Source organism: Trichosurus vulpecula, chromosome 1 (assembly GCF_011100635.1).
Source record: "Trichosurus vulpecula isolate mTriVul1 chromosome 1, mTriVul1.pri, whole genome shotgun sequence".
Classification (NCBI taxonomy): domain Eukaryota; kingdom Metazoa; phylum Chordata; class Mammalia; order Diprotodontia; family Phalangeridae; genus Trichosurus; species Trichosurus vulpecula.
In genome coordinates this window covers 512,288,022-512,307,791 of record NC_050573.1, presented here as the reverse complement: position 1 = coordinate 512,307,791, position 19,770 = coordinate 512,288,022, and positions in this window count along the sequence as shown.

The window sequence follows — 19,770 nt, the reverse complement described above, 5'->3', positions numbered from 1 at the left end:
TCTGCTTTTCTAAGGAAAGCAACTTTAAGGGGTTAACAATCTCAGTTTAATTAACATATATATATATATATATATATATATATATATATATATATATATATATATATATATATATATATATATCATTCACTTAGTTCAGGGGGAAGAGCCAACACCCTGAACTTCAGAGTGAATACAAACAGAAATTACAAGCATACATTATACAAACAGAACAAATAAACACAAATACATACAGTTACCAGAGAGAAGCACCAACATCTGGGTTTTCAAAGCCAGGGGGCTCCAGCGGCTGCCCAGAGTCTTGTCTGGTCAAATCACAAGATACTCTTCTGGTGAATGAAAGTCCCAAAGCAAAACACCAACCTCAGAGCTCGTATACCCCTGTTCAGGGTCAGAGGGCTTCACAACCATGCATCACAACCTTGTGCCTCAAACCCATGTGACTTAAGCCTTCCCATTGCTTAAGCAGGTCAAAGACTCTTGATCCAATCAAAGACTTTTGATTAAAACAAAGGCAAGACCAGATCAAAGGCACTTGATGGCCTTAGCATTCCAAAAGAGAAGACAACAAAAAAGTCCCACCCTGCTTAACATTATATTACATCACCTACATTTCCAAATGTGTCTCTCTTTTTGCACTCTCCCAGACGGCTAATAAAAAAAATAAAAAGAGAGGAGAAAAGTTCAGCCAAACTAACCACCATACCGAAAAAAGTCTGATGTATGCACACAGTCTCTCACCTTCTCCCAGTTGCCGTCTCCTGCTATCTCCTTGGAGGGGAGAAATATTGCCACTCCCACCTCTCACCTAGCCCCATTGCTCCATTCCTGAAGGAAAGGAGGAAGGGGGTCAATTGTTTCTTAGCTCTCTTTTATAAACCACTGAGGAGGCAGCTCAACCATCTTGGAGACAGCCCAAATCTTAGGCTCCTCCTGTCAGAAGAGCTCCTTTTGTCTTCTCCTAAAGGAGTTAAGCCACATGTTTACCTCCATATCCCTTCCAGCAAAAGTACATACCCTATAATTTCATCAAGTTAATTGGGAGATTCAGCAAATTGGTGAGGGGCTCTTTTCATTATTCTTATTACATGAAGATAAGGAAACTGGGACCCACAGAGGTTAAGTGACTTGCCCAAGTAAAACAAGTAAGAAATAAAACAAGTAATAAGTAGTAAGTAAAAACAAGTAACACAGCTGGGATTTTAATCCAGGTCCTCTGACTACAAAATCAGTATCATACTGTTTCTCCCTTTCTATTGTATAGCCTGAAAAAAATCTCCTGGATGATAGATGCCAAAAAAAGTCTTTCTTCCAAATTTATCTAAATAAAGTATATATCTTTGCTTTACATTTTGGAGCTCTCTCCTATGGGAAAATCTTATCATTCAATATTTGATCATCAACATCATGGCAAGTGTATGGAACAATGGAACATATCTAAGAGAATTGTCCTTAAGTTCTTGAAACTCATTCTAAGTGACAAGACAAATAGCTTACAAATATATTATATATATACATATATATACATATGTATTATATGTATATACACACATATATGGTAACTAAGGAACAGAGTTTAAATTTATGACAGAAACTCCATAAAATTGGATAATGCTTGTGTTTGAGGAAAACATCTCAGTATTTCAGATGAAAGCCATCTGAAATCTGCAGACTTTTGAGTGGGCTGAGTTCAGGTAGATAGTGGTAGTTACAGATTTTGAAATAGAGGGTTTCATGTTACTTATATTTCTCAGGTTCATTAGAGAAATGTCCCTCATGTTAGACTACAATTAGTCTCTGGTCCCCAGATATTTGCTTATTATTATACTAGATCGGCTGAAACTATCTTATTAACTAGTGCATATAATTTTCATTTGTTTTGAGCTTCAATGAGGCCCCCAGAGACCCATGAGCAGAAGAATTTCTAAGAAAAACAGAGGAGATAAGGCACCTCCTTTCGTAGTCATGGCAACAAATATGTAACCATATGCTGAGGACTAAAAGTAAATCAGTCCAGGCCCGAAGGAAATGAAGCAACTAGTCTAAAAGATGTTCAGTATCCTCTTTCTCCTTTTTCTGTTTCTTTCCTCTTTGTTTTTCATGGAAGGCACTGTTTTTAAGAAATACTGTGTGAATTAGTGGCTAACGATCAGATGTTTTTGTTCTCTTAGCTTAATGAGGAGTTAACAAAAGTGGAGGGGATAGCAGGGGAGAAAGAAAGAGGGCACTTTCTTGTGAGCCAGGAACTGGGGAGATGTGAATTAAATACCTTCCCTAGCCTCACATACCCTCCCCTACAAAACCATTCAGACTGTTGCAAGCAAAGAAAGCATGATGTAGACCTGAGTTAGGTTAATTTGGCTTCCTGGTGGAATGATCCAGGCCTAGGACCCAGCTGTGAACCCTTTGGGAAAGAGGAGTATAAAAGTCATTTTTGAGACTTCCTGGGTAATTCATGAGACACCAGGGAACTTCCTTGTTGATGGTGGTGGGTTAGTTTTTTCAGCCTTCTTGTGGGAAGTTTTGATTTCTTTTTATCCTCCAGATTGCTTTTAACCTGATTCGATAATTACTTCTACCCAAGGATATTAGAATAAGATTCTAGTGAAAGGACTATTTCTTTAAACCCTCTGATTCTCAGGGATGCATTGTACCAGATAACTGAATAGCCCTGATGAATGTAGCAAACCTAATGAAAATCTGGTAATGTGAATGATTTCAGGATTTTTTTTTTAATTTATAAGTTTTAATTCACATGCTAGACTGTATGCTCCATGAGAGGAATAATTCATGTTTTATTTGTTGTTCCCCCACAGTATAATAAGCCACATATGAGAGGCCATCAACAAATATTTGTCCAAAGAACAAAGGAATTGTTGTAGTAACTTAATTTCATTCCATATGTAAGTTCCACAGCTCAGAAATCTGTCCTTGATAGACTGCATATATACAGTGATTATCACCAGAACATTACGCATATCCCCTTTGGACTGCATATTATAATCACAATTATGCTTTGGGCAGCAGGGGAGTTTTAACCTGGTGTCTATGGATATACTCTCTTGCGCTCTCATTTTCTTTGTCATCTTATGTATTTTGTTATATTCATTCTAGGAATACAGGCTTTACCGCACTGCCAAAAGGGTCAGTTACAAAAAAAAAAAAAAAGATTTAGAACTCCTGGTTCAAAGGAACATAGATTCAGAGCTAGAAAGGACCTGGTTGTTTGACCTAGTCATTGCTCAGATGAGGAAATTGAGCCCCAAAGATGTTAAGTGACTAAATCAAGGTTAAGGTCTCTTTAATCCAATTTAATCCAATCCTTTAGTTAAGTCCTCCCACAGTCTCTACAATTTTTTTTGCCATCACAACTTATCACAACCTCATATCTATGAGTTGATGATAATAATAGTACCCACTTTACAAGTTTGTTGTGAGAATCAGTATAGATACACGGAGCCTCAATCTGTGTTGTCTGACTTTTTCTCCATTCGTTATGATAAAAAAAAAGCATCTCTAGTTAACAAATTAGGCAAAAGATTGGTATTTTCGTAGTAGATTTTCAATTATAGAAGGGTCAATTACTTACCTGGTGAATTTTCTTCAACGTCCTGCTCTTTGGTTGTTTCATTGCTTATTTGAACCAGAGAGAGGTTAGGCAAAGAAAAGGAAAGGACACTTCAGATTTGCCCACTCTTTAAGTTGTTAGGCACTCTGGTAAAAGGGTTAGTTGTGAGGAGGGAGGAATGTGAACTTTAGTTCTTGATGAGATTTAAACAAAATTTTAAAATTATTTGTGGATTTATCTTATTCCTAAATAACTTTTTTGTTTTTTTTCAAATTATAAATTTATTTTTAGTTTACAACACTCAGTTCCAAAATTTTTTGGGTTCCAATTTTCTTCCCCCCACCTCCTCCTTCCCCCCCCAAGACGGCCTGCAATCCAATGTAGGTTCTACATATACCTTCACAATGAACTTATTTATATAATAGTCCAGTTGTAAAGAAGAATTATAACCAATAATTTTAAAACATTATTTTAGTCCATCTCTACCAAAGACCACTGCCTACATATGTGGTATGAATTCCTCCATGGGTTCAAATCCTGCCTCAGACACTTGCTTAATTGTATGACCCTATGCAAGTCACTTAAGCTATTTAAGCCTCAGTTTCCTCATCTGCAAATTTATTATAATAATAGCACCAACTTCATAGAGTTGTGAGGATCAATTGCAATATGTGAAGGGCTTCATAAACTTTAGAGCGCTATTTAAAGCACTATATAAAGGTCATCATTTCTGATGTATACTATATTTCTCAAATTTAAATGCTGGGTCCTTGATCATATCATTTAGGCAAGTATTTCTAATTGCTGGTACAAGTTTCCTGATTTAATGTGCCATCACCTTCTGTTTCACATTCACTTCCCTTCTTCTCCCTGAGAGAATACTTGAAAATAAGCACACATATCACCAGATGGACCCATGCACCAGCACCTGATAAGTAAAACCCCAAGGAACACCATGAGTTTTCCTTCTGACAATTTGCTAAAGTTTTCTTATTCAGTAGAGACACCAGCATTCCCATTCTGATTAAGTATGTGACATTAACTATCTTCTCCTGTTCCCCAGTTAATAATGAGGATCAGGATTCTAAAGGATGAGGGATTAGACTGTCTCACACCACATGAGGTGATCTCACCAAGGGGGAGGTGAAGAGAAATAACGTAGTTTCATATGCCCTCAGAGGAAGAAGTAAAGGCTTAGGTGAATCTCTGTATGTGTACACATGCATGTGTACATGAACGCATATGCATGAACACCAAAATATTGAAGTAAGAGTGTTCAAACTTTTCTATTAAATTCTTCACCTAAACATGTATTCCGTACTAATCCTAAATTTGGTTTACTCCAACAGGAGCAAATATTGTTGCTGTCACTAAAATGCAAAGGGCAATCACGAATCATAAAATCCAATTTAAATTACGTTTGTAATGTAAATTTAAAAACACATGACATAGGAATTAAAAGTACATAAAACACAACTAATTCCACAATTAGGAGCTGAAGGAAGTATTATAAAGGTAATTTGAGTCAAGAAAATATTTGACAGCATTTCCTGCCCCCATCAATCCTCTTATAATTAAAACCCCTGCCTTGTAAAGCATAAGTTGAGGTTAAGCCAAGGAGAGAGGCAGAAGACTGGTTATGGCCACAACAAGTGCAATAGCCCCAGGAGCCATCTCAGCTCCCACTCCTTGGTGACAAGGTTCCAAAAACTTCTCTAGAAAGGCATTTTGCAATTAAAATAGCAAATAACCCTAAAAACAAAAATATAAACAGTATTTTAGAACAGTGGAGAAATAATGTGAAAGCTAGTTCATAAAAATCTTCTGAGATAAAATAATCATGATAGCCAATGATAACATGAGGTCTAATCAATGGATTAGAAATTTGACGTTTTCACCAGTTCCCATCACAGCTGTGGACCATCTGAATTAAAACAGCTAGGCTTCTTGCATGCTATTTATCCAGGGGCCTAAGATGATATCATTATTCACCTTATACCAATGCCTTTTCAGTGTTCCCAAGCTCACCAGACAAAACCTCAACCTTCTCCTCCTCCTTTTCCCCCTCTTCCTCCTCCTCCTTCTTCTCTTCCTCTTTCTCCTCCTCCTCCTTAAGAATTAGGAATCCCTCCGAGGGATAATACCAAATTTGTACCTTACTAAAGATCTTTACTAAGAGCATACTTTTTATTCCATGAAGGTTAGATGAAGACTCTGCTTCACCTCATTCATGACCTAAAATCACCAATAAATAAGCCAAGGGGATCCCTTTGCTCCAAATAAACTTTTGATCACCACACTCATAAAAAGATAACATCCCCATATCATTAAAAAGTAAAGTAAGGAGCAGCTATGTGATGCAGTGGTTAGAGTACTGACCCTGGAGTCAGGAAGACCTGAGTTCAAATCTGTCCTCAGACACTTACTAGCTGTGTGGCCCTGGGCAAGTCACTTAACCCCCATCGACTAAAATAAATAAATAAATAAAAAAGCAAAGTGTTTCCCAATAATTCCACCACTAGATACCCCAAAACATTTCTGGAGAAAAAAATAAGTAAACCATCCTAAGGAAACCTGCCTATAAAGTGTGATCTGGACCATTTCCCTGGGGGTTGCATGGATCCTTCTAAGTGATAAAAGCATTGATGTCTGAGTGACCCCACAAAGAGGATGGAATAAAGAATGACTGGAGGAGATCAACTGAGAAAAACTATGCCCAAAACTAGTGCATCTTGGTATGACAAGGCCTTTTGGAGGGCAGGTTCAAAAAATCACTGGATTAGAGAGTCATCTCCCTTCTTGGGGCATTGCTATTTTATTGAAGACAATACTTCAGTTAAAATAGGACAACCAACACCCATAAGAAAAGATGTGATAGGGGCAGCTAGGTGGTTCAGTGAGTAGAGCACCGGCCCTGGAGTCAAGAGGACCTGAGTTCAAATCTGGCCTCAAACACTTGACACACTTACTAGCTGTGTGACCTTGGGCAAGTCACTTAACCCCAAATCAATGAAGGCCAGTCACTGGTAGTACAAAGAAAGGCAAAAAACAGTCCCTGTCCTGAAGTAGCCCACAGTCCCTTTCCTGTATTCCTCCCTGCCATGCAACCTGATTGACTCTAGCTTCTCTGACAAAGCTTCTTGGACTAGGACATGAAAGCTCCCAGTTGGTGCCTTTCAGACTCGTTAGAGGCTTGATGATATACTGATGACATACTGACCAGATAGATGCATTTCCATATTGAGACAGGGCAAGGGGAGGAGAAATCAGTCCAGAGAAGCTAAGGGCCAATGTATTGCTGCTCTATATCCTTTATTTGAGCAACATAAATCTCCTCTGCTCACTGTCTCATGAGTGCCTCATTTCATCCCAGTGTTGAACTTGAACCATTAGGTTTAGACCCATGCCTACAAGAGGGAGACAACATGAAAACACCTTTGTACAAACAAGATATGTACTGAATAAAGTGGAAATCATCTCAGAGGGAAGGCACTAGGATTACAGAGGACTGGGAAAGGCTTCCTGCAGAAGATGGAACTTTAGCTGAGACTTGAAAGAATCCAGGAAAGTTAGGAAGAAAAGATCAAGTGAGAGAGAGAGCACTTCAGGCATGAGGGAGAGGGAGGAGATGGAGTATCCTGTTCAAGGAGAATCAAGAGTCCAGTCAGTGTCTCTGGAATTGTTAAGTATGTAAGGAGGAGAAAGGTATAAGAAGACTGAAAAGGGAGGAAGGGTCCATGATGATTATAACAAGCTTTAAAAGCCAAAGGATTTTATATTTGAGCCTAGAGGCAACAGGAAGTTTGAATAAAATTGGTGTTTAGTGAATAAGGGAGTGACATAGTCAGTCTCATGCTTTAGAAAAGTCACTTCTATAGCTAAGTAGAGAACAAACTGGACTATGGAGAGATTTGTAACAGGGAAACCAACCAAGTCCAGGCATGAAGTGACGAGGGCCTGCACCAAGATGGTTACAGTGTGAGAAGAGAAAAAAATTGTTCCAAGGTGGAACTGACATGACATGTCAACAGATGGGGTATGAGAGATGAGAGGGTGGGGAGGGAAGGGGAGAGAGAGAGAGAGAGAGGTTGAGGGTGCCACCTAGGTTTCTGAGACTGGATAGCTGAGAGGATGGTGATATGCTTGACAATAACAGGGAGGTTCTAAAGAGGGAATGGTTTAGGGGAAAGATAATGAACAGGGAGGTTCTAAAGAGGGAATGGTTTAGGGGAAAGATAATGAGTTCAGCTTTGAATATTTTAGTTTTTATGTCCGGGTATATTCAATTTGAGATGTTCAGTAGGCAGTAATAGATGTGAGACTGGAAGTCAGCAGAGAAGTAAGGGCTGAATAAATACATCTAACAATTAACTGCATAAAGATGATAATTGAACCCATGGGAGCTGATGGGATCACTCAGTGAAATAGTACAGAAAGAGAAAAAAGAGGGCCTACAATAGAGCTTTAGTGGGTAACTATGGTCAGTTGTTTTTATTCATCTTTCTTTTAAAAGAAGACCAATTACATCATGATGGGTGATGTCTTGACTCTAGCATGAGTTGGATTTAAGTGAGGTAGAGTTGCACAAAGTTGTCAGCCTCATTTTCTCCACCAGAGTTATTGAAGTCTAGTGGCAAGACAAAAGTCAAGACAACTAGTGATGACCTAGGATGCAGTGGATAACCTGGTGTCTTCGATGTTTGACTAAGCTCTGCACACTCCACAGCGCCTGCTTCAGCTGCCTTCATGGTGACAGGCACAAGTTGTTCTCATCCACCCATTCCATCTGGGGGAATCTTCACATACCTGAGGGAGACATCTCCCTAACTCACCAGCAGGTTTGAGGCCTGTTGGTTACCCTCAGCCTGGTTAGCCTGTCTGCCATGATGGTTTTATGGGGTGTGCCCACTGAGTATGCTATAACTTCCTGGAGCCAAAGGTGAGAGTTGGGTGACAGGTAGACACCAAATGTGGATGAGCAGTCCTGAAGAGGGCTCAGCAAGCCACTAGAGGTGCTAGTCATCCCTGATCACAAGATCCACCAAAGGAGACTGAGGAATCAGACAGGTAGGAGGAAGACCAGAATAGAGTAATGTCACAAAAACCTAGGTATAAGAGAGTATGAAGGAGGAGATGATGATTGGCAGTGTCAAAGACTTCAAAGACTTCAAGAAGGATGACAATTGAAAAGTCATTAGACTTGACAATTAAGAAATCCTTGGCAACTCTGGAGAGAACAGTTTCAATTTGATAATAAGGTTGGAAGCCAGACTCCAAGGTTAAAAGGAAGAGGGAGAGGAAAGGAATTATGGATCAATTGCTTTCTCAAGGAGTTTAGCATAAGAGGAAGGAGAGATATGATGAATGAATCATGTGAGGTGGGGTTTTTTTGGGAGGGACTGGGGAAACATGTGCATAAATGTGTAGGCAGAGGGAAGCAGCCAGTGGACTGGGAGAGATTGAAGATAAGTGAGAGAATGGAGATGATAAGGGGAACAATTTGGTGGAGAAGGAGAGATGGAATGAGATCACTTGTGCATGTAGGGAGGTTTGCCTTGGCAAGAAGAGCTATTTGGATAAAGGAGGAGATAGTTGCAAAAAGCATCTGAGTGATATCAGATGAGAAAAAAGAGATAAGAGGGGGCTCTCAGCAAGTGGCCCCAATTTTTTCAGCAAAACATGAGGTAAGGTTCTCAGCCTAGAGGGTAAGAAGAGGGAGAATGGAAAAGTTTGGAAAAGCCCCCATGGAGAGTGAAATTGTGAAATCAATTAGGGCAGTAAAAGAGTTGTGTCTAACCTTGATAGACTTCGCTCTTCTCAGCAACACAAGGTTCAAAGACAACTCCAAAGGACTCACGATGGAGAATGCTATCTACATCCAGAGAAAGAACTATAGAGTCTGAATGCAGATTGAGGCAGACTATTTGCTCTCCTTTTTTATTCTTTTGTTTTTTTCTCTTTTGTTTTTGTTTTTTGTTTTAGTTTCTTCTTTCTCAAGATTCATTCCTTTGGTCATAATTCTTCTTTAAAACTTGACTATTGTGTAAAAAAGTTTAATGCGAAGTTGTATGTAAAAAAAAGTCTATTTCAATATTCCATGAGTTAGCTGTTTAAGGTGATATGGAATATGGGAAACCCAGTGAATGTGATGACAATGGGATCGATCCTGAAACTTTTTAAAATGAAGGTAAAATGGATACCCTAATCAGAAGGAAGAAGGATTTAAGGACTTGATAGTGGCTGTAGTGGTGGCAAACTTGACTGATACTACAACCCCATATCCTGAATAGGTGTCCTCTTGCCTTCAGTTAAAGAGAGCCAATAGAATTAATTTGCCAGCCAAAGGCAATTCAAGAACCATGTGGAATCAGCTCATATTGATCCTTCAAAGTTGGATGCTCTGACTGCCTAGAAGAGCATTGTTGGGAAGACACTGTTGGCTACATCATCCTCTGTGAATGGGGATCACATGGTTCTGCACCTATAACAACACAGCAAGAACCCCCGTAACCAGACTGATGAGGTACCAAATCCCCAATTTCTGCTGTGCTTGTGAGGGTATCAGCTCGGTTATTCAGTTTTACAGAAAGGGCCTGTAGTCTCTCTGGTGGTTTATTTGGTTCAATTCTGGTTTAATTCTGTTCCAGTGGGCACTAACATACCCCGCAAACAACTGCATGTGGTGGAAGGCATCAATAACTTTTCCCCATTAATCCTGACTTCAAAGTAGAGAGCTTTTAAGTGTTCAGTTCTGTTCTCTCTTTGCCCCAGAATATTTGGGCAAACCCATAGCCATCACCTAGGTACCAACATAAATACAAATTTTATCTGTTCCATCCTTCAAGTCTCTCTCAAAAATGGCCATGCAAATCATAGTTTATACCATTGGGAAGACTCTCTAGGACACTTGGAGGAATTAGAACAGCAAGTAGAAGTGAGAATTGGGTGAACTACATGGATTCCATCTTGTGGCTGTATTATTGGACTTGTGACTCAATTCTGGAGCTAGCTCACTTCCCTTTCTATTCAATTATGGGTCTAGTGCAATTTCGGTCTTGTGAGAAAACCGTATTTCATTGTTTGAAACTAGCCCTATGTGGCTGAAAAGTTGGACCACCTCTACCTGCTGCTTAGAGACCCTTAACTTAATACCTAGGTTATACTGACCAGAAACCCAATCAGATCTGAAGATTAATAGCAGGGAGTTTTCTCACAATGGCATATCTCAAGCAACTCTTACGTCATATCAGAAAACTGGCCCCATACTGGTCAATCAGTTATTGTTTCCATGTTCCTTTGACTGAATAGACACTTGGAGGGAGTGAGACACCCCTTTTTTTATGAGGTTATTGTACCTGTTTGCTCTCCCCTTCCCAACTTGGAAAGTCCCTAATGTTTCCTCCAATTAGAAATCAGATTATCTAATTTTGTATACTGCTTAATTATTTTCTTTTAAATAATTCACCTTATTTGATTATTTTTAAGTACAAAAATCAGTCTTCCTCTGTATTTGTCCAGTGCCAAAACTGAGGAAGATGACTAGTCCCGATTTGTTAGGCAATTGGCATGCGTTGCTTAATCAATCAATATGCTCAGAAGCTCAAACCTTTGTTTCCTTGGTCATTTCATCTTTCGCGTACCACACCCCCATCTCTCAAGATCTCCCAGCATAAGTCCAATTGCTGCTGCTAAAGTTTACTTCTATATAACTTCCTCAAGGAGGCAGAACTGTCAATAAATCAAGCAAAATAATGTCTTCATGAGCTGGGCCCACATAGGCAGAGCCTCCTTGGGTTTATGGGAGAGAGTAAAGCTTTAGGACTAGGACTCAAAGTCTCATCCTCTGGGCAATGTCACAGCTTATTCATCAAAGGCACTAATTACTGATGCTCAAGCAAACAGGATCTCAGATGTGTCATTTCCATTGACAATGGAAGTCCCTTGTGCTCTGCCTATTTTACTAAAGGACATATCTTGCATTACTCAATTCATGGTGAATAATTCTGGACAAAGGGTAATCATATGATCCTGTGTCATGCTTTCAATAGTAATTATTTCTTGAACATAGTCTATGCTTCAAAAAAGTTTTTGGCTCTAGAAAATCCAATAGTCATTTAAACTTGCCACCCTCTTGGTGCCTACCACAGACTCCTTTAAGCCTAATCCCTACAAACAGACCTTCAGGAATACATGCCCCATAAGGTCATAAGGGCCCAAGGGGAGAACCTGTTGGACGACCCACTTAATAAACCTTTCAGTGTCGTAGCCTGTTCTAGTCTGCAGTTGAAAGAGGAAGACTTACAAGTAACCCAGTAAGTGAAAGTTTCATTCTCTAAAACTTGAAGAATCTGATAAGCTTTTGAGTCTGTGAAGGCTAGCTTGTTGGGTTCTTCTCATCTAATATATCCCTAAAAACTTATCTGAATCAGCTGGATCGTTAATTTTCTTTGGATTAATCTCTTATTTCTTGTCTCTCATAGGAGCCATCTTCTAATCTAAGGTCTCTGTCATCACGGCCTCATCTAGGGCATTCATCATTACATCATTCATATAATGGTGGACATCAATACCTTCAAGAAGTAAAGCCTTATGATAGCCCCAATATCTAACAGGGTTCCACTCTTCTCCCTGTCCCCCAACCCTCGCCACACACAATATGGATTAGTTTTATTTTTCCCTAAAAGGAAACAAAACTGTCCCTGGATTTGATTAGCCTGGGAGGAGGATGGGAGAAGGATCAAGCTGCATCTTCCTTGATGGCTTCCTGGTAGTCTCTGTTCTTATTGACATATCTTCCTGGTCACCTAAGGACATAAAAAGTGACCCATATGGGGACAGAGACTTTCAGGTTTCTTGGTTGTGCTAAGGTTGTTCAAGCAACCACATCCGGCCTTTTGGACCAAGCATATTTCCATACACTAAATGCTACAGTATCCTTTCACTGTTAGGGATCAGTAAACCTCCTTTGGTCAACTGTTGAAGGACCTACAAATATTTCATTTTGTTCCAACACCAAATCCCAATTAAGAGGGTACAGGCCAGAGTGAGTGTCTGCCTATCTACCTTTCTGCCCCCACAGGCTTTTTTGAGGTTTGTGATCATTAAACTGTAGCAATATGAAGGCAATTTCAAATAACCCCAGGAAAGGACAGTGAAAGTGTATTGAACTCTTTCCCAGATAAAAGCAAATTGTTATTTACTGGGCTCAGTCGCAGGGCTGCAGAAAAGAAAATTGGAGAGATAAAAAACAAAACACCACTCCACTCACTTTAGGCCTGGGATATCCAATACACCGTGCTGATATAATCAGAAATAGCTGCGGCAATAGGAATAAGTATTTTATTCAACTTCCAATTATCACCTCAATTGCCAGGCAACATCCACCTTCTTTACTGATCAGTGTTATTAAAAGGGGAATTCGTATAAAGGAGTAATCTAGCTTTATTCATTTTTGTTAGTAAGAAGGAGATATGCTTCACATCCTCCACCAAGGATCCCTTATTTAATATTAAATACATTGAATGATTCAATAATTACAAGGGCTTCCACTTAGTCCTCACTACAATCACTGAGACAGAAGGTACTGTAAGTTACCAGGCAGATACTGACTCCCAAGGGCTCATAATATCCATGCCCACAATACACTTTCCCTGATCAGTCATTGTAACTGGAGCCCAAACAAGGAGTCTTCCACCCACTGCCACCTGAACAAGAGTACTCCTGTCCTCAGTAATTCATCCCCCAAAGCCTAAAATAGAAAGTAGGCATCTTATAAAGCTATTGAGTATTTCCTGGTATAATTGCAACCTTGCTGCCAGCATATAACAGGCTTTCATATGTTTGTTTCCCCACCCACCCACCCTCTCCATGCCACAGTAGTTTAGGCATATGACCTCTGGGCTCACCAGGGTTCTATAGTTAAAATAGCCCAACCTCTGGGGAAACCTCAGTCCTCATTCTTGGGGACTAATTCCAACACTCCCTCAAGTGTGGACATTGTTGTTGCATTGTGGTAAATAGCAAGGTAGGACTGGGGCTTTTAGGGATACCCTCAATTTTGATTGCATAGAAAAACACCTATTAATTTTGTGCTGGATGTCCCAATGCAATTTTACTAATACTTCCTTGAACTGTCTATCAATCATCTTACCTACCTACTGATTTAAGAGCCATACCCAAAATTCATTATGATAGAGAGTATCATCATCCTCTGCCCACCTAACATGATGCGTCATGCCTCCTCTTATGCGTGTGTGAACAGCAAGGTTTTTCCCAAACAGCTGTTGGGGCCATCCCAACCTTCTGTTCATATATTACCAGCTGATTTGCCCAAGTTTCTCTTGTGGTTCATAGTGAAGACCCATCTCTAGGGCCTGAAGCCTTTGGGGGCAAAGGGTCCAATAAAGAGACATGATCTAATAACAAGTTATGCTGTATGCTTAATACACCTGAACTAGGTGTATAATAAAAAGTGAGGGATTTTGGGGAGGGGGCATAAATCCAATCCACCAAATCATATATCCTGAAATTTTATTTCCTCCTTTCTTGGCCTCCGTCTTGGAACTGTATATAGATGGAATTCATCACTATGGAGCCAGCCTCTGCACAATTCCCCACCTTATCCACTTGAAAAAGGATAAAGAGTAATCCCCATCTAGGACCTCCATTTGATATAACTGATTTTTCAAGAGCAAATTAGCCAAAACAGCTAGGTGGTACAATGAATAGAGCACTGGACCTAGACACAGAAAGACTTGAGTTCAAACCTAGTCTCAGATACTTACTAGCTGTTTGACTCTAGACAAGTCACTTAACCTCTGTATGCCTGTTTCCTCATTTGTAAAATGGGGATAATAATAGCAGCTACTGACCAGGATTGCTAGGAAGATCAAATGAAATGACATTTGTTAAGTGCTTTCCAAGCCTTAGAGCAAGGCTAGCTATCATTATCTGGAAGCTCCCCATGTTGACGGAATTCTGCAGCTGACAAACACTCTAAATCATTTCCACGAACCATTGTCCTGAAGTTTCAGTGAGATGTTTAAATTTCTCTTCAATCACCCAAGTTCCTTAATGTTAAAAACCTTCCCATTTTGACTCCCCTAAACTAGAAGGGAATGCCTGGGAAATAATAGCACCCCGGGGTAATAATATGATAAAGTTTTCCCATCTGTTCTCATTCCCAATCATTATTATCCCTATATATATAATCCTGTTTTACAGCCTTAGATTCCATAGGGTCTAAGGTATTCTCCAGAGAAATCTCTAGATCAGAAAGCACCCTATAGCTTAGAGGTCAGCAAACTTTACCTGTAAAGTGGATACTAAATATCTTTGGCTTAAATGGCTTCGTGGGTCAAGAGGCAAAATCAAAGATATTATGTATTTTTATAACAAGAGAGAAAACAAAATTGCACAAATTATTATTGACAACATTTAAAATATAACAATAAGTACACACACACACAGGTTCACTAATAAGAAGAATGGAATTCTTTTGGGGGGGATAACATTTTGCTTAATTAGGGTTCAAAGGTAGTATTCTATCATCAAAAGCAACTACAAATGTTCACCTGTTAATGCTGTTCTGTAATGAGGTTTTATGTATTTCATCTTTTAAAGTGTCTTTTCACACAGATACGTACTGCCAAATACCAATATCAATCCGTGAGAATAGGATTCCAATTGAATGTGTTCATTGCTTAGAAGATATTTATGTTAAATCTTGACATTTGCATTTTAATATGTCATTTATTTTGCAGATTAATCACTTCTAATTGAAGGTTAGGTAGAAGCTCCTTAGTCTCAGAGTTAAATGGATGTTGAAATATGCAAATTTCTCTCATACTTGCATCAAGATTTGAAAAACACTGCTGGAACTGTAGTTTGAGTTCAGAAAATATATTCACTGTAAATCTGTATGGGAATGGAGATCTTGCTTCCTGTTTCAACTTTTGGCACCACAGGGAAAACTTGATGTTACTTGTGATTCGATCAACATTATTTGTTGGATTGAATTTATTGCAGAATAAATTTCACACATAAGCTTTGCTATGCATTGTGATTTTAGGTTGAATTCATTAAGAAACATTATCAATTCTATAGCAAAAGCAAATTTCCAAAGCTATTCATTGTTAATAATGATTGAGGGCAGCTCTTCTCATTGAGAAAGTTTCAATCCCAGCCCTAAGCTCAAAAAATTGTTAAAAAAAATTTTCTCTTTTTTTGTTTTGACATGATGGGTATGCACTGGTAGTAAAAAACAAAAAGTCAAAGTACTGCAATACAGGTGGCACTCAACATAGTGTTGATTTATAACTGTTACTATGATTTGTAAGGGGAAGAATGGCAGTTTGAAGAGATGAGATCACCACATACATTCTCTGCTCAACTGTTAAATTTTGATATTTCAGTGTAGAAAGCATAAATAGTATGTAAACAAATAAGTGTGTCTGTGTTTCAATAAAGCTTTATTTAAAAATATAAAAATAATTCTTAGCATACAAAAACAGACAACAAACTGTATTTGGCCAACAAGACCCCTGCTATAGGTGATTAGTCTCTGCCTCTATTAAAATTTACTTCTTCACTTGGATTATAAATATAACCATTATGTGGTTCTCTGACTTCAAATACATACTTTTTAAAAACTAAAAACTTATTTACTTCTGTCTCTGATTGTTTAATCTTTAAAGGTAACATGTTCTTTTTCTTTGCATTGGCAAAACACTTTTTCCTTATATGACAGATGGAGCCAAATAATGCTTCTGACATTTTTGGAACTGTTTTCTTCTAATATGTATCTTAATAATCCTACTTGATCAGTAGGAACCTTCTCTTTGCTCAATAAAGGAGGTTCTCCATAGATTCTAAACAAGGCTTTTGCCCCTGGGGGAAAAAATGAATTTAACTCTGAAGGAGAATTGTAATCTTGCTAAAGGAACTCACCCTCCTTCCCTCACAAAAAAAAAAAAGTGTATGGGGAGATAAGAATTCTCAGAGTTTATAAGAGGCTACATGTGGCAAAAACATAAACATACAACAGCAAGAAATGAATAAACCTGTGCTCACAACACCAAATATTGTAAGCTAAGCTTAAATTTGGCTTAGAAAGCAAGTTCAAGGTTATTTTGTTTTTATTTTTGCTGCTAAAATGCAATTGGTACTCATAACCAATAAGACTCAATTAAAACCACTTTAGTAATTAAGTAGAAAGGACATGAAACCCAAGCTCAGGAAAATATTTCCAACACTGTGAGAGGAGAAAAGAGATGCCATTTTGAAAATATTTTGTGTGATTAAAATGTTGATGTTCTTTTCCCGAGGGGTGAGGGGTTTTCCAGATAACCATCTGGAATTACCACAAACCAAAATGTTGGCACTAACAGCATGGTTGAGGACGCAGGTGAAGCAGCAAACTGTTGAGCCTCCCATTATGGGACTCTAAGTGAAATCCAGCAATCAGCTTTCTTTGTATCATAGAATAATACCTCATTGGTCCAGTTAAATGCCAAAGAATGCTTCTCATTGGCTATGTAATCTAAACCCTCCTCTTCCATACAGCTATATAACCAAGAACAATTTGCCAAGAAAACAGAAGCTGCTACCATTGAGCAGTCTCCCATAGTATGCTAATAAATTTCCTTTCCTCTCAGTTCGGCTACTCACTGCATTTGACCTCTGGTCTATTGACTATACATTCTGTCTGGGCTCTCCAGGAACCTAGACTGAGAAATTCCCTAACAAATATCATTCCCTACCCCCTGACCAATATATTTATAATCAGACTTATGCATAAAGTGGGACACAGGACAAACTGTAGCTGCAAGAGTCCTCCAAGGTCCCATTACACTCTATGACAACTACAGAAAGGAAAAAAAAAGTTCTGTCACTAGTTCAAAAATAATGATTTTACAATGCAAGAAGGCTAAATGTAAGGAGAAGGAAATATTCTGTCAATTTGTTGTCTTGATACCATTTTTCTTGTCATAAATTCTCAAATTGGAAGAGTGGAGTGGGAGGAGAGAATACAGAGTGGGTAAAGTAGGAAGGAAATGCGCTCCAGTTCCTAAAAGATTTCTAAATAATGCTGTCCTCTGTGGTACTCCTTGCCTTTTGGTGCAATAAATATTGATATCATCTCTATATTTCACTTTTAATTTATGGACCTGATTATACCTTTTACCAAAGGATATATGGGAGTATGCTGGGGAGAGCCAATTGTTAAATCTGCAGTAAGCATTTATACCTCAGAAATTAGCAAATGCAACAAATCAAGGCTTAATTTATTCTTTTGCTGATTGTCTAGACTCTAGAAAGTGATAGAGGAACTGTTAATGATGCAGATTACACTTAATACATTTCCCCTCCCCCCCAAGCTGGTTATTAAACATTTATTAGTACACCTTTGGAAATGTCCTATAATCAAAGGAAAATTTCCAGTCCTGCTTTGTATTAGCATAAATATTGGACTAAATACATGTTTTTTTTTTCCTAGCCAGCTCTTTGAAAATTCAACCTGGCATATATATATTTCTTGCTATGACTTTATGTTCAATGTTGAGAATGATCACTCAGTTAAGAAAAAAAATGTCATATTTTGTCTTCAGAGGCACAAAGAAGGCCATAGTCTCCTTGTTTAATTTCTTTCTTCGCATATGATGCAAAGGGATCAGTAATGTTCAAGATTTTGCAACAGAGGAAAAAAATTTCTTGAAATCTTTTTGTTTTCTATGATGATGAATGAGATCTCTCTGTCATATCTTTTGAGAAGGTTTTTAATAATATGGCAGAATAACCATACATAAATGAATGGTGACATATTTGCTCTCCAAGGAAGTGTCTTATTTAGGATCTTTACTTAAGAACTTTATTTAGAACAATTTAGAAAAATTGTATTTTGTGTTTTTAACCAATGTCTATCAGAGATCATTTATTTATGCACAAGCATTATTGCGTGGAGAGAGATTGAAACAGACAATTTTGCCTGCTAATTGAAATTCTCCCCATCTCAGGCAAGTTCTATCTAAATTTTACAATAATCATGAGACAAAAGACAAATCCCATAATAAGATATAAAATATGAAATATAAAGTTTGGGGTAGGGCTTTTAAAGAAATTTGCCTAGTAATGTTAATAAATCAACTTATCCCTCTCTATTCAATCTGGTCAAAAGTGAATAAAGAGATATTTCTCTCAAACGAAGACACTTCCATTCTTAATTTAGTCACCATAAGCAAGACAAAAACCTTCTAGTTTCAGGGAAAGAAGATCCTCAACCTGATTGAATCTCTTATTCAAGTTTTAAAAAGGGAATTAATCAGATCTTTAATTCAAATAAAATCAAGATCATTGTCTCTTTGTATTGTTTTCTGATAAAGTTTTTCATTCAGGTGAGACCCAACACTGTCAAAATATTAATTTTTAATAATTTATAGCACACCTATGTTTTCCTTCATTCCCAAAGAGGACCAAAATGGCATCACTATATTAGAGTCAAATTACAGCATGTCCAACCATGTTCAATCAGACCAATATGAACTTGGGAGTGCTCTGTCACAGGTCAGGCACAAATAGTCCATGTGAACATTTGGAGTGGATTCTCTAAATCTGCACATCTCACATTTCTTTTAAACTACTTCAATTCTGCTTTACTCATAAAGCACAACACCTTCTCTGATGTGGACACATCATGCTGAGCAGTCCAGTGTCTCCCATGTCACACAAACAGTTCCAAAATTCTTAAGAGAGACCTTGAGAGTATCCTTGTATTGCTTTTTCTGACCACCATGTAAATGCTTGCTCTGCGTGAGTTCTCCATAAAATAGTCTTTTAGGCAAGCCTATGTTTGCCATTCAAAAAATGTGGCCAGCCTGTAGGAGTTGTGCTCTTTTCACTAGAGTTTGAATGCTTGTCAGTTTAGTTCAAGAAAGGACCTCAGTGTCTGGTATCTTATCCTTCCAGGTGATCTTCAGAATCTTCATAAGAAAATTTAAATGGAAACAATTCAGTTTCCTGGCATGGTTCTGGTATACTGTCAAGAATTTTTACAGGTGTACAATAACGTAAGCACAATGGCTCAATAGACCTTCAGTTTGGTAGTCACAGATGTTCCCAAACTTATTTGGCCTACTACCACTTTTTTAAAAAAAAATTACTTAGTGCCCCCCCTGGAAATTTACTTTCTTTAACCCTTTAATTTT